The following is a 14,699-nucleotide window of genomic DNA, read 5'->3' as shown; positions in this document are numbered from 1 at the left end:
CTCTATGGTTAGTCTCTAGGGTTAGGGTTAGACTCTAGGGTTAGGGTTAGTCTCTAGGGTTAGGGTTAGTCTCTAGGGTTAGACTCTAGGGTTAAGGTTAGTCTCTAGGGTTAGGGTTAGACTCTAGAGTTAGGGTTAGTCTCTAGGGTTAGTCTCTAGGGTTAGGGTTAGTCTCTAGGGTTAGTCTCTAGGGTTAAGGTTAGTCTCTAGGGTTAGGGTTAGACTCTAGGGTTAAGGTTAGTCTCTAGGGTTAGGGTTAGTCTCTAGGGTTAGACTCTAGGGTTAGACTCTAGGGTTAAGGTTAGTCTCTAGGGTTAAGGTTAGACTCTAGGGTTAGTCTCTAGGGTTAAGGTTAGACTCTAGGGTTAGTCTCTAGGGTTAGGGTTAGTCTCTAGGGTTAGGGTTAGACTCTAGGGTTAGGGTTAGTCTCTAGGGTTAGAGTCTAGAGACTCAAATGATGGTAGCTTGGAATCGCGCGCTTCCATTCAAATTGTTAAAAATATTTTGAACCTTTTAAGATATTCTACTTTAAAAATATTATTTTCAATGGAAGTCATTCTGACACGACAAATAGTTAGTTACTTCGTAACTTGGTAAATTTTTAACCGTTAAACTTCCTTCAAACATTTAACAACTCTTCTATCTTCATATATATATATATATATATATATATATACACACAGTGTAAGTTCATTCATCATACCAGCTTCGTATATTTCCAGTTGGTCTCATTACATTGAGGTTTGAGCGTGAAGACGTTCTAGAAGACGCTCTAGCCCGAGGTGGCTAGTTAGCGATAGCCCGAGGTGGCTAGTTAGCGATAGCCCGAGGTGGCTAGTTAGCGGAGCCTAAACAACGTCAATATCTAACCTAGAAACACAAGCTTAAACGTTACAGTATTTCTTGTTACACTGGCGCTAAAATAATGAATTGATTGTAAATGTGATGATGTAGGGTTAGGTAGGGCGTAGTTCTGTATGGGTTAGGGTTAGGTAGGGCATAGTTAGGGTTAGGTAGGGTGTAGTTCTGTTAGGGTTAGGTAGGGCGTAGTTCTGTATGGGTTAGGGTTAGGTAGGGCGTAGTTAGGGTTAGGTAGGGAATAGTTAGGGTTAGGTAGGGCGTAGTTCTGTATGGGTTATGTAGGGAGTAGTTAGGGTTAGGTAGGGCGTAGTTAGGGTTAGGTAGGGCGTAGTTCTGTATGGGTTAGGGTTAGGTAGGGCGTAGTTAGGGTTAGGTAGGGAGTAGTTCTGTATGGGTTAGGGTTAGGTAGGGCGTAGTTAGGGTTAGGTAGGGAGTAGTTCTGTATGGGTTAGGGTTAGGTAGGGCGTAGTTAGGGTTAGGTAGGGCGTAGTTCTGTTAGGGTTAGGTAGGGTGTAGTTAGAGTTAGGTAGGGCGTAGTTAGGGTTAGGTAGGGTGTAGTTCTGTTAGGGTTAGGTAGGGCGTAGTTAGGGTTAGGTAGGGTGTAGTTAGAGTTAGGTAGGGCGTAGTTAGGGTTAGGTAGGGTGTAGTTCTGTTAGGGTTAGGTAGGGCGTAGTTAGGGTTAGGTAGGGCGTAGTTCTGTATGGGTTAGGGTTAGGTAGGGCGTAGTTCTGCATGGGTTAGGGTTAGGTAGGGCGTAGTTAGGGTTAGGTAGGGCGTAGTTCTGTATGGGTTAGGGTTAGGTAGGGCGTAGTTAGGGTTAGGTAGGGCGTAGTTCTGTATGGGTTAGGGTTAGGTAGGGCGTAGTTAGGGTTAGGTAGGGCGTAGTTCTGTATGGGTTAGGGTTAGGTAGGGCGTAGTTAGGGTTAGGTAGGGCGTAGTTAGGGTTAGGTAGGGCGTAGTTCTGTTAGGGTTAGGTAGGGTGTAGTTAGAGTTAGGTAGGGCGTAGTTAGGGTTAGGTAGGGCGTAGTTAGGGTTAGGTAGGGCGTAGTTCTGTTAGGGTTAGGTAGGGTGTAGTTAGAGTTAGGTAGGGCGTAGTTAGGGTTAGGTAGGGAGTAGTTCTGTATGGGTTAGGGTTAGGTAGGGCGTAGTTAGGGTTAGGTAGGGCGTAGTTCTGTTAGGGTTAGGTAGGGCGTAGTTCTGTATGGGTTAGGGTTAGGTAGGGCGTAGTTAGGGTTAGGTAGGGCGTAGTTCTGTATGGGTTAGGGTTAGGTAGGGCGTAGTTAGGGTTAGGTAGGGTGTAGTTCTGTTAGGGTTAGGTAGGGCGTAGTTCTGTATGGGTTAGGGTTAGGTAGGGCGTAGTTAGGGTTAGGTAGGGAGTAGTTCTGTATGGGTTAGGGTTAGGTAGGGCGTAGTTAGGGTTAGGTAGGGCGTAGTTCTGTTAGGGTTAGGTAGGGCGTAGTTCTGTATGGGTTAGGGTTAGGTAGGGCGTAGTTAGGGTTAGGTAGGGCGTAGTTCTGTATGGGTTAGGGTTAGGTAGGGCGTAGTTAGGGTTAGGTAGGGCGTAGTTCTGTATGGGTTAGGGTTAGGTAGGGCGTAGTTAGGGTTAGGTAGGCAGTGTTTCCCACAGACCAGGTAGCAATGTGTAGCGGATTTGTTGATAATCAAACACTAAAATAATCAAACACTACGGCAACGGTGATAAAATAGGCCTTTAGTATCACAGACATGTTTGTTATAAACCGATCAAACCATCTGGCTCAAATCTTCAGATTGGACGGCCTACCTGTCTGTCTGCCTACCTACCCGTCTGCCTACCCGTCTGTCTGCCTACCTGTCTGTCTGCCTACCCGTCTGTCTGCCTACCCGTCTGTATACCTACCTGTCTGTCTGCCTACCCGTCTGCCTGCCTACCTGTTTGTCTGCCTACCCGTCTGTCTACCTACCCGTCTGCCTGCCTACCTGTCTGCCTACCCGTCTGTCTGTCTGTCTGTCTACCCACCCACCCGTCTGTCTGTCTGCCCATGTGCGTCTCCCACAAGGCAGACGGAGCTGGGAGAGAGCTGGTCACGTGATCTTTGGACGGGGCGGGCCTATGAGGGGGAGGGAGGGGCTACCCTGTGGTACTACGGGAGGTCAGTTTAATTAAAGTTCCAACCTGTGAACATTGCCTATTGTTTGACGTGTGTCAATCAATACGGTGTACCTCAGTCTACTGGGTTACTGTGTTGCTGCCCCCTGCTGCAGTACCGGGGCGGCCAGCAGGGGGCGGCAGGCAGCGCGTCATGGAGGTCAACAACCGCTCCACTGAAATGTGTGACGTGTGTTTACACAAGAAGCTCTACCCCTGGTCGTTTAACGAGATAGTGTCAGTGACACACAGGAAACAGTCTGTAATCTAAGGCCATCACCAGGCTGTGCAGTGTACAGAAACAGTCTGTAATCTAAGGCCATCACCAGGCTGTGCAGTGTACAGAAACAGTCTGTAATCTAAGGCCATCACCAGGCTGTGCAGTGTACAGAAACAGTCTGTAATCTAAGGCCATCACCAGGCTGTGCAGTGTACAGAAACAGTCTGTAATCTAAGGCCATCACCAGGCTGTGCAGTGTACAGAAACAGTCTGTAATCTAAGGCCATCACCAGGCTGTGCAGTGTACAGAAACAGTCTGTAATCTAAGGCCATCACCAGGCTGTGCAGTGCACAGAAACAGTCTGTAATCTAAGGCCATCACCAGGCTGTGCAGTGTACAGAAACAGTCTGTAATCTAAGGCCATCACCAGGCTGTGCAGTGTACAGAAACAGTCTGTAATCTAAGGCCATCACCAGGCTGTGCAGTGTGTGATGGGTCCATCCACGTGGTTTAACTCTGTAAGACAGAAGGTCAATAAATCAACAGTAGAAAAGGCTGAAGAAATATTGTCTGGAGTTGGAGCTAAATAATAGTACATATAGTAGTACATATAGTAGTACATATAGTAGTACATATAGTACGTAAATACTAGTACCGCTCAGACTTCATGTTTCACGTATTCAAATAATTGTCGGCTAATATTTGACTTCTTCTGCGTTAACAGTTGAACCGTGAGGATGTAGAGATGAACACAACGACACAACGACACAGACGCACAACGCCACAGCAACATGACACACAGACGCACAACGCCACAGCAACACAATGACACACAGACGCACAACGCCACAGCAACACAACGACACAGCAACACAACGACACAGACGCACAACGCCACAGCAACACAACGCCACAGCAACACAACGACACAGACGCACAACGCCACAGCAACACAACGACACACAGACGCACAACGCCACAGCAACACAACGACACAGACGCACAACGCCACAGCAACACAACGACACAGACGCACAACGCCACAGCAACATGACACACACAGACGCACAACGCCACAGCAACACAACGACACACAGACGCACAACGCCACAGCAACACAACAACACAGACGCACAACGCCACAGCAACACAACGACACACACAGACGCACAACGCCACAGCAACACAACGACACAGACGCACAACGCCACAGCAACACAACGCCACAGCAACACAACGACACAGACGCACAACGCCACAGCAACACAACGACACACAGACGCACAACGCCACAGCAACACAACGACACAGACGCACAACGCCACAGCAACATGACACACACAGACGCACAACGCCACAGCAACACAACGACACACAGACGCACAACGCCACAGCAACACAACAACACAGACGCACAACGCCACAGCAACACAACGACACACACAGACGCACAACGCCACAGCAACACAACGACACAGACGCACAACGCCACAGCAACACAACGACACACAGACGCACAACGCCACAGCAACACAACGACACAGACGCACAACGCCACAGCAACACAACGACACAGACGCACAACGCCACAGCAACACAACGACACACACAGACGCACAACGCCACAGCAACATGACACACACAGACGCACAACGCCACAGCAACACAACGACACACAGACGCACAACGCCACAGCAACACAACACAGACGCACAACGCCACAGCAACACAACGACACAGACGCACAACGCCACAGCAACACAACGACACACACAGACGCACAACGCCACAGCAACATGACACACACAGACGCACAACGCCACAGCAACACAACAACACAGACGCACAACGCCACAGCAACACAACGACACACAGACGCACAACGCCACAGCAACACAACGACACACAGACGCACAACGCCACAGCAACATGACACAGACGCACAACGCCACAGCAACACAACGACACACACAGACGCACAACGCCACAGCAACACAACGACACACACAGACGCACAACGCCACAGCAACACAACGACACACACAGACGCACAACGCCACAGCAACACAACGACACACAGACGCACAACGCCACAGCAACACAACAACACAGACGCACAACGCCACAGCAACACAACGACACACACAGACGCACAACGCCACAGCAACACAACGACACACAGACGCACAACGCCACAGCAACACAACAACACAGACGCACAACGCCACAGCAACACAACGACACACAGACGCACAACGCCACAGCAACATGACACACACAGACGCACAACGCCACAGCAACACAACGACACACACAGACGCACAACGCCACAGCAACACGACACAGACGCACAACGCCACAGCAACACAACGACACACACAGACGCACAATGCCACAGCAACACAATGACACACACAGACGCACAATGCCACAGCAACACAATGACACACACAGACGCACAACGCCACAGCAACACAACGACACACAGACGCACAACGCCACAGCAACACAACGACACACAGACGCACAACGCCACAGCAACACAACGACACACAGACGCACAACGCCACAGCAACACAACGACACAGACGCACAACGCCACAGCAACACAACGACACACAGACGCACAACGCCACAGCAACACAACGACACACAGACGCACAACGCCACAGCAACACAACGACACACAGACGCACAACGCCACAGCAACACAGCACACAGCAGGGTGGTGTGTTAGCGGTACCAGCGGGGTAAAGGAGTCACGTGATCAGAGCACAGACTTCGTACTCGTTAACACAATATGAGGAGGAGCAGGAGGAGGAGCAGCAGGAGGAGGAGGAGGAGCAGGAGGAGGAGGAGGAGCAGGGGGAGGAGGAGCAGCAGGAGGAGGAGGAGGAGGAGCAGGAGGAGGAGGAGAGGAGGAGCAGGAGCAGGAGGAGGAGGAGGAGGAGCAGGGGGGAGGAGGAACAGCAGCAGCAGGAGGAGGAGGAGGAGGAGGAGGAGAGGAGGAGGAGGAGGAGCAGGAGGAGGAGCAGAGGAGGAGGAGCAGGAGGAGGAGCAGAGGAGGAGGAGGAGGAGCGCTGATCAGTGTCTGCTGCTCTGCCCCACGGAGAACACTCTTTATGGTCTCTCTCTCTCTCTCTCTCTCTCTCTCTCTCTCCCTCCCCCCCTCTCTCTCTCTCCCTCCCCCTCCCTCCCCCTCTCTCTCTCTCTCTCTCTCTCTCTCTCTCTCTCTCTCTCTCTCTCTCTCTCTCTCTCTCTCTCTCTCTCTCTCTCTCTCTCTCTCTCTCTCTCTCTCTCTCCTTCTGAGTTTAATTTTCGTGGGAAACGTTCATTTAACAGTAAAAAATAAAACAATATAATAAATAATTGTCACACACACACACACACACACACACTCTCTCTCTCTCCCTTCTGTTCTCGGCTGCTCACGCGGCAATCGCATGGGGGACTTGGTGGGAGGAGCCAGTGACCTAATTTCGTCCAATGGGGTTCCGGGAGAGGCAGAGAGTGACCTACTTTCAGCCAATAGCAGCGGCGCAGGGTCGCCGGTAGGCAGCAGTCGGCGCGTGCTTGGGCACGTGCTCAATGTGGAGAGAGAGAGGGAGAGTGAGAGAGAGACAGAGAGGGAGAGTGAGAGAGAGACAGAGGGAGAGAGAGAGAGAGAGCCTTCCCTGATCACTCTGTAATGTGAAGCAGTAGTTCTTTTTAACAGATGTACGTTCAGCCAATCAGGACGTCAGATTGTGGCGCTTTAAACACACGAGCGCTTTAAACACCAACGCTGCTGCGATGCAGCTCCGCGCCAGTGCGCATGCTCCCCCCCCCCCCCCCCCCCCCCCCGGTGTGAGGGAACGTGACGTGAGGGACGCGGACGCGCCGCGGCTCCGTTTCATAATCAGATCTCGTTTAATCATCATTCCGATTCTTTTATCTGTTCGTGGTTTTTCAAACTCCGTCAAACGGCCTCAGCGCGAGGGGGGGGGAGGAGCCATCCGCCACGCGGGAACGCCCCTTCATTCACATGGGCGTGGCTTGCACGCATCAACGCGTCGATGCCGCCACGCTGATTGGTCCAGAGCCGCAGGGAGCCCGGGCCAATGGGAGCGGCCCCTCGTGGTGGGCCGTGGAGCCGCGTATGCAAATGAGCCACGCCCACCGTCGCCTTTCCTCGTGAACGGTGACGTCACGCACGCGCGGCCCGTGTTGGTTCCAGCTGACTCCCCGCTCCCTCCCGTGGCGCGAGAGAGAGAGGGGGAGAGAGAGAGAGAGAGAGGGGGGGGGGGGGAGAGAGCGAGAGAGAGACGAAAATAACGTGTGTGTGTGTGTGTGTGTGTGTGGGGGGGGGGGGGGGGGGGGGGAGTGAGCGCGAGAGAGGGAGGGAGAGGCGGGAGGGAGACAGAGACATCATCCACCGGACTCCCACATTGTTGGACATTATTATTTTTGACGCAATCTTTTATTTTTTTCCCCACTTTTGCCGCTCCCGTCCTCCCGCCGCGGCGCGTTCGGCTCCGGTTCGTCTCCGGTTCGTCTCCGCGTTGGGTTCGAATCCCGGAGGCTTCCCACGGCGCCATTCCTCCCGTCCTCGCGCGCTGTGGTCCTCCTCCACGTCCGGCTGAGCCGCGGTCACTCCGCCGCCTCCACTCCGTCACATTCGGGTGTTTCTCCCGGTCGGAGACACCGACCAGCGGACTACCGGACCGCCGACCTCCGACCGGCCGACCACCGACCAGCGACCCGCGGCCCGCCGCGCTGTCCCGCCCGAGGTGAGAGCGCCGCAGAGAGAGAGAGGAGGGACCCGCTCCCTCCGCCGTCTCCATGGCGCTTCAGCCGGCCGACATGGCTCCGGTCCCCCGCTAGACGCGCCCGCTAGACGCGCCTTCATGGACCGGACGGCGGGCCGCCTCGCCTCCAGTTAACCGCAGGGCGTCGGGCGCCTGTCAGCCTCCCCTCCCGGGACCAGCGCGTGTGAGCCGGTGTGTCGCGCGGGGACCGCAGCGGGCCTCCGCCCACGGAGCGCGTCCCGGCCCGCCGGCCATGTCCCGTCCGCTCGCCCAGCTCCTCCCGCCCGAGCACCCGGCCGGGCCAGCACGCACCTCGGCAACCCGACCGGAAGTGCACCGAACGGCGGCCACTTGACCTCCATGGCCAGCCTCAAGTCTCTGCTCCAACTGCCAATCAAAGCGGACCCGCGAGCCGCCAAGGACTGCTGCGAGATGAAAGGTGAGGGACGGCGGCGGCGCGCGCGCGCACGCGAGTGCACGGCTGTGTTTTATTTTTTTATGCGCGTGTGTGTTTGATTTAATTGTAGATTCCAACCATGGCCTTTTGCAATCACGTGCATCCCCGTGCACGTGCAGGCTCGTGCACCTGTGTTCACCTGGCAGTCTTCAGAGAGTTTAATGGCGTCGTGTTGTTTTGACGAACCTACCACGCACGCACGCACGCACGCGACGCGACGCGACGCCGCCTAGTGGTCGCGGCGGGGAGAAGCGTCATTGTGTGAGCGGAGAGTTGACGTGAGAGGAGTTGACAGGCGCGCGCTCTGAAGTCAGCTGACCGAAACAAGCGCGTGGCCGTCACCTCCCCACATCAGAAAATATGGATGAAAGATGTGTGTGTGAGTGTGGGGGGGGGGGGGGGGAGTGGAATATGTGTGTGTGTGTGTGTGTGTGTGTGTGTTTGTGTGTGTCTATCTGTCTGTGGAGTTGAATAGTGTGCGTGTGTGTAGAGTTCAATGTGTGTGTGTAGAGTTCAGTGTGTGTGTGTGTGTGTGTGTGTGTGTGTGTGTGTGTTCTTATCTGTCATGAAGAGAAAATCTCTCCTCCTTCGCTGGCTTTGTTTAACGCCTTCACATACTCCCACTCTGTAACACCTCTCTCGCTCTCTCTCTCTCCCCCTCTCTCTATCTCTCCCTTTCTCTCTCTGTCTCTCTCTCTCTCCCCCCTCTCTATCTCTCCCCTCTCTCTATCTCTCCCTGTCTCTGTTTCTGTCTCTCTCACTCTGTTTCCCTTTCACTCTATTTCCCTCTCTCTCTCTCTCACTCTCTCACTCTCTCATTCTATTCCCCCCCCCCCTCTCTCTCTCTCTCTCTCTCTCTCTCTCTCTCTCTCTCTCTCTCTCACTCTCTCACTCTATTCCCCCCCCCTCTCTCTCTCTCTCTCTCTCTCTCTCTCTCTCTCTATTTCCCTCTCTCTCTCTCTCCCTCTCTCTCACTCTCTCCATCGTCAGCTCACTCTCTCTCTCGTCCTCCTCCTCTTCTCTCCTGATTCAGTCTGCCAGTCTGTCAATCACTCTGCAAAACAGACAGATGTTAGAAACTAATCTCTGATCATATAGTCTCTCTCTCTGTCTCTCTCTCTCTCTATCTCTATCTCTATCTCTCTCTATCTCCCTTTCTCTCTCTGTCTCTCTCTATCTCTCCCTTTCTCTCTCCCCCTCTCTGTCTCTCTCTCTGTGATTGATATGAGTGATAAGGTGTCAGAGTGATTCTGGACGTTGTGTATCTGGGGAGCAGGTAGGGGTTAGACAGTACAGAGACAGGTCATTAAGGAGCAGGTAGGGGTTAGACAGTACAGAGACAGGTCATTAAGGAGCAGGTAGGGGTTAGACAGTACAGAGACAGGTCATCAAGGAGCAGGTAGGGGTTAGACAGTACAGAGACAGGTCATTAAGGAGCAGGTAGGGGTTAGACAGTACAGAGACAGGTCATTAAGGAGTAGGTAGGGGTTAGACAGTACAGAGACAGGTCATTAAGGAGCAGGTAGGGGTTAGACAGTACAGAGACAGGTCATTAAGGAGCAGTAGGGGTTAGACAGTACAGAGACAGGTCATTAAGGAGCAGGTAGGGGTTAGACAGTACAGAGACAGGTCATTAAGGAGCAGGTAGGGGTTAGACAGTACAGAGACGGGTCATTAAGGAGAAGGTAGGGGTTAGACAGTACAGAGACGGGTCATTAAGGAGCAGGTAGGGGTTAGACAGTACAGAGACAGGTCATTAAGGAGCAGGTAGGGGTTAGACAGTACAGAGACAGGTCATTAAGGAGCAGGTAGGGGTTAGACAGTACAGAGACAGGTCATTAAGGAGCAGGTAGGGGTTAGACAGTACAGAGACAGGTCATTAAGGAGCAGGTAGGGGTTAGACAGTACAGAGACAGGTCATTAAGGAGTAGGTAGGGGTTAGACAGTACAGAGACAGGTCATTAAGGAGCAGGTAGGGGTTAGACAGTACAGAGACAGGTCATTAAGGAGCAGGTAGGGGTTAGACAGTACAGAGACAGGTCATTAAGGAGCAGGTAGGGGTTAGACAGTACAGAGACAGGTCATTAAGGAGCAGGTAGGGGTTAGACAGTACAGAGACAGGTCACTAAGGAGCAAGTAGGGGTTAAACAGTACAGAGACAGGTCATTAAGGAGCAGGTAGGGGTTAGACGGTACAGAGACAGGTCATTAAGGAGCAGGTAGGGGTTAGACAGTACAGAGACAGGTCATTAAGGAGCAGGTAGGGGTTAGACAGTACAGAGACAGGTCATTAAGGAGCAGGTAGGGGTTAGACAGTACAGAGACAGGTCATTAAGGAGCAGTAGGGGTTAGACAGTACAGAGACAGGTCATTAAGGAGCAGGTAGGGGTTAGACGGTACAGAGACAGGTCATTAAGGAGCAGGTAGGGGTTAGACAGTACAGAGACAGGTCATTAAGGAGCAGGTAGGGGTTAGACGGTACAGAGACAGGTCATTAAGGAGCAGGTAGGGGTTAGACAGTACAGAGACAGGTCATTAAGGAGCAGGTAGGGGTTAGACAGTACAGAGATAGGTCATTAAGGAGCAGGTAGGGGTTAGACAGTACAGAGACAGGTCATTAAGGAGCAGGTAGGGGTTAGACAGTACAGAGACAGGTCATAAGGAGCAGGTAGGGGTTAGACAGTACAGAGACAGGTCATTAAGGAGCAGGTAGGGGTTAGACAGTACAGAGACAGGTCATTAAGGAGCAGGTAGGGGTTAGACAGTACAGAGACAGGTCATTAAGGAGCAGGTAGGGGTTAGACAGTACAGAGACAGGTCACTAAGGAGCAAGTAGGGGTTAAACAGTACAGAGACAGGTCATTAAGGAGCAGGTAGGGGTTAGACGGTACAGAGACAGGTCATTAAGGAGCAGGTAGGGGTTAGACAGTACAGAGACAGGTCATTAAGGAGCAGGTAGGGGTTAGACAGTACAGAGACAGGTCATTAAGGAGCAGGTAGGGGTTAGACAGTACAGAGACAGGTCATTAAGGAGCAGTAGGGGTTAGACAGTACAGAGACAGGTCATTAAGGAGCAGGTAGGGGTTAGACGGTACAGAGACAGGTCATTAAGGAGCAGGTAGGGGTTAGACAGTACAGAGACAGGTCATTAAGGAGCAGGTAGGGGTTAGACGGTACAGAGACAGGTCATTAAGGAGCAGGTAGGGGTTAGACAGTACAGAGACAGGTCATTAAGGAGCAGGTAGGGGTTAGACAGTACAGAGACAGGTCATTAAGGAGCAGGTAGGGGTTAGACAGTACAGAGATAGGTCATTAAGGAGCAGGTAGGGGTTAGACAGTACAGAGACAGGTCATTAAGGAGCAGGTAGGGGTTAGACAGTACAGAGACAGGTCATTAAGGAGCAGGTAGGGGTTAGACAGTACAGAGACAGGTCATTAAGGAGCAGGTAGGGGTTAGACAGTACAGAGACAGGTCATTAAGGAGCAGGTAGGGGTTAGACAGTACAGAGACAGGTCATTAAGGAGCAGGTAGGGGTTAGACAGTACAGAGACAGGTCATTAAGGAGCAGTAGGGGTTAGACAGTACAGAGACAGGTCATTAAGGAGCAGTAGGGGTGAGACCCCTTTAGCCTCTAGAACCCTGGTTCCCCACATTCTGGGACTAGGTGTTGTGACCTTAACCTATCAAATGCTACCACCGTCCCTCTCTGACCTGTCTGTCCCTGTCTGACCTCTCTGACCTGTCTGTCCCTCTCTGACCTCTCTGACCCGTCTGTCCCTCTCTGACCTGTCTGTCCCTCTCTGACCTGTCTGTCCCTCTCTGACCTGTCTGACCCTCTCTGACCCGTCTGTCCCTCTCTGACCCGTCTGTCCCTCTCTGACCTGTCTGTCTCTCTGTCCCTCTCTGACCCGTCTGTCCCATTCTGACCTGTCTGACCTGTCTGTCCCTCTCTGACTCGTCTGTCCCTCTCTGACCTGTCTGTCCCTGTCTGACCTGCCTGTCCCTCTCTGACCTGTCTGTCCCTCTCTGACCTGTCTGTCCCTCTGACCCTCTCTGACCTGTCTGACCTGTCTGTCCCTGTCTGACCTGTCTGTCCCTCTGACCCGTCTGTCCCTCTCTGACCTGTCTGTCCCTCTCTGACCTGTCTGTCCCTCTCTGACCCGTCTGTCCCTCTCTGACCTGTCTGTCCCTCTCTGTCCCTCTCTGACCCGTCTGTCCCTCTCTGACCCGTCTGTCCCTCTCTGACCTTTCTGTCCCTCTCTGACCTGTCTGACCCTCTCTGACCTGTCTGACCCTCTCTGACCCGTCTGTCCCTCTCTGACCTGTCTGACCCTCTCTGACCTGTCTGTCCCTCTCTGACCTGTCTGTCCCTCTCTGACCTGTCTGACCTGTCTGTCCCTGTCTGACCTGTCTGTCCCTCTGACCCGTCTGTCCCTCTCTGACCTGTCTGTCCCTCTCTGACCTGTCTGTCCCTCTCTGACCCGTCTGTCCCTCTCTGACCTGTCTGTCCCTCTCTGTCCCTCTCTGACCCGTCTGTCCCTCTCTGACCCGTCTGTCCCTCTCTGACCTTTCTGTCCCTCTCTGACCTGTCTGACCCTCTCTGACCTGTCTGACCCTCTCTGACCCGTCTGTCCCTCTCTGACCTGTCTGACCCTCTCTGACCTGTCTGTCCCTCTCTGACCTGTCTGTCCCTCTCTGACCTGTCTGACCTGTCTGTCCCTCTCTGACCCGTCTGTCCCTCTCTGACCTGTCTGTCCTCTCTGACCTGTCTGTCCCTCTGACCCTCTCTGACCTGTCTGACCCTCTCTGACCTGTCTGTCCCTCTCTGACCTGTCTGTCCCTCTCTGACCTGTCTGACCTGTCTGTCCCTCTCTGACCCGTCTGTCCCTCTCTGACCCGTCTGTCCCTCTCTGACCTGTCTGACCTGTCTGTCCCTCTCTGACCTGTCTGTCCCTCTCTGACCTGTCTGTCCCTCTCTGACCGTCTGTCCCTCTCTGACCTGTCTGACCTGTCTGTCCCTCTCTGACCCGTCTGTCCCTCTCTGACCCTCTCTGACCTGTCTGTCCCTCTCTGACCTGTCTGTCCCTCTCTGACCCTCTCTGACCCGTCTGTCCCTCTCTGACCCGTCTGTCCCTCTCTGACCTGTCTGACCCGTCTGTCCCTCTCTGACCTGTCTGTCCCTCTCTGACCTGTCTGTCCCTCTCTGACCTGTCTGTCCCTCTCTGTCCTCTGCCCTCTGACCTGTCTGACCTGTCTGTCCCTCTCTGACCCGTCTGTCCCTCTCTGACCTGTCTGTCCCTGTCTGACCTGTCTGTCCCTCTCTGACCTGTCTGTCCCTCTCTGTCCCTCTGACCTGTCTGACCTGTCTGTCCCTCTCTGACCCGTCTGTCCCTCTCTGACCCGTCTGTCCCTGTCTGACCCGTCTGTCCCTCTCTGACCTGTCTGTCCCTCTCTGACCCGTCTGTCCCTCTCTGACCCGTCTGTCCCTCTCTGACCTGTCTGTCCCTCTCTGACCTGTCTGACCTGTCTGTCCCTCTGACCCGTCTGTCCCTCTCTGACCTGTCTGTCCCTCTCTGACCTGTCTGACCTGTCTGTCCCTCTCTGACCCGTCTGTCCCTCTGTCCCTCTCTGTCCCTCTCTGACCTGTCTGTCCCTCTCTGACCCGTCTGTCCCTCTCTGACCTGTCTGTCCTCCCCTCCAGATAAAGCCAAGCCCCCGGACCCCGAGGAGGAGGCGGTGGGGGGGCCCCCGGCGGGGCTGGCGGTGCCGGCGGGGGGCCCCCCGGGGCCCTGCGGCCCAGCGCCCAGTCGGCTTCCTGGGCCCCCTGCTCTGGGAGCGGACCCTGCCGTGTGACGGGGGTCTGTTCCAGCTGCAGTACATGGACCTGGAGGAGTTCCTCACGGAGAACGGCATGGGCATGCACACCAACGGGCCCAGCTCGGCCACCGCGCAGGTCCCCTCGCAGGTCAGGACCACAGCCAGAACCAGGACCTAGAACCAGGACCTAGAACCAGGACCTAGAACCACAACCACAACCAGAACCAGGACCTAGAACCAGGACCTAGAACCAGGACCTAGAACCAGGACCTAGAACCACAACCAGAACCACAACCAGAACCAGGACTAGAACCAGAACCTAGAACCACAACCTAGAACCAGGACCTAGAACCAGACCTTAGAACCAGGACCTAGAACCACAACCAGAACCACAACCCAGAACCACAACACAACCTAGAACCAGAACC

The 14,699-nt window shown here is 53.8% G+C and overlaps 1 long non-coding RNA gene across 1 annotated transcript; it reads left to right on the top strand.

The window, feature by feature from the left end:
* The first annotated feature begins 7,574 nt into the window (after positions 1-7,574).
* Positions 7,575-14,492, top strand: LOC311374682. Its single transcript, XR_014643092.1, has 2 exons — positions 7,575-8,436; positions 14,156-14,492. It is a non-coding gene; the product is annotated as an uncharacterized lncRNA (long non-coding RNA).
* The last annotated feature ends 207 nt before the right edge of the window (positions 14,493-14,699 follow it).

This window comes from Micromesistius poutassou (genome assembly GCF_964030765.1).
Source record: "Micromesistius poutassou genome assembly, contig: SCAFFOLD_501, whole genome shotgun sequence".
NCBI classification, from domain to species: Eukaryota; Metazoa; Chordata; class Actinopteri; order Gadiformes; family Gadidae; genus Micromesistius; species Micromesistius poutassou.
The sequence above is the reverse complement of the archived record's forward strand: the minus strand, read 5'-3'. Positions and strand labels throughout refer to the sequence as shown.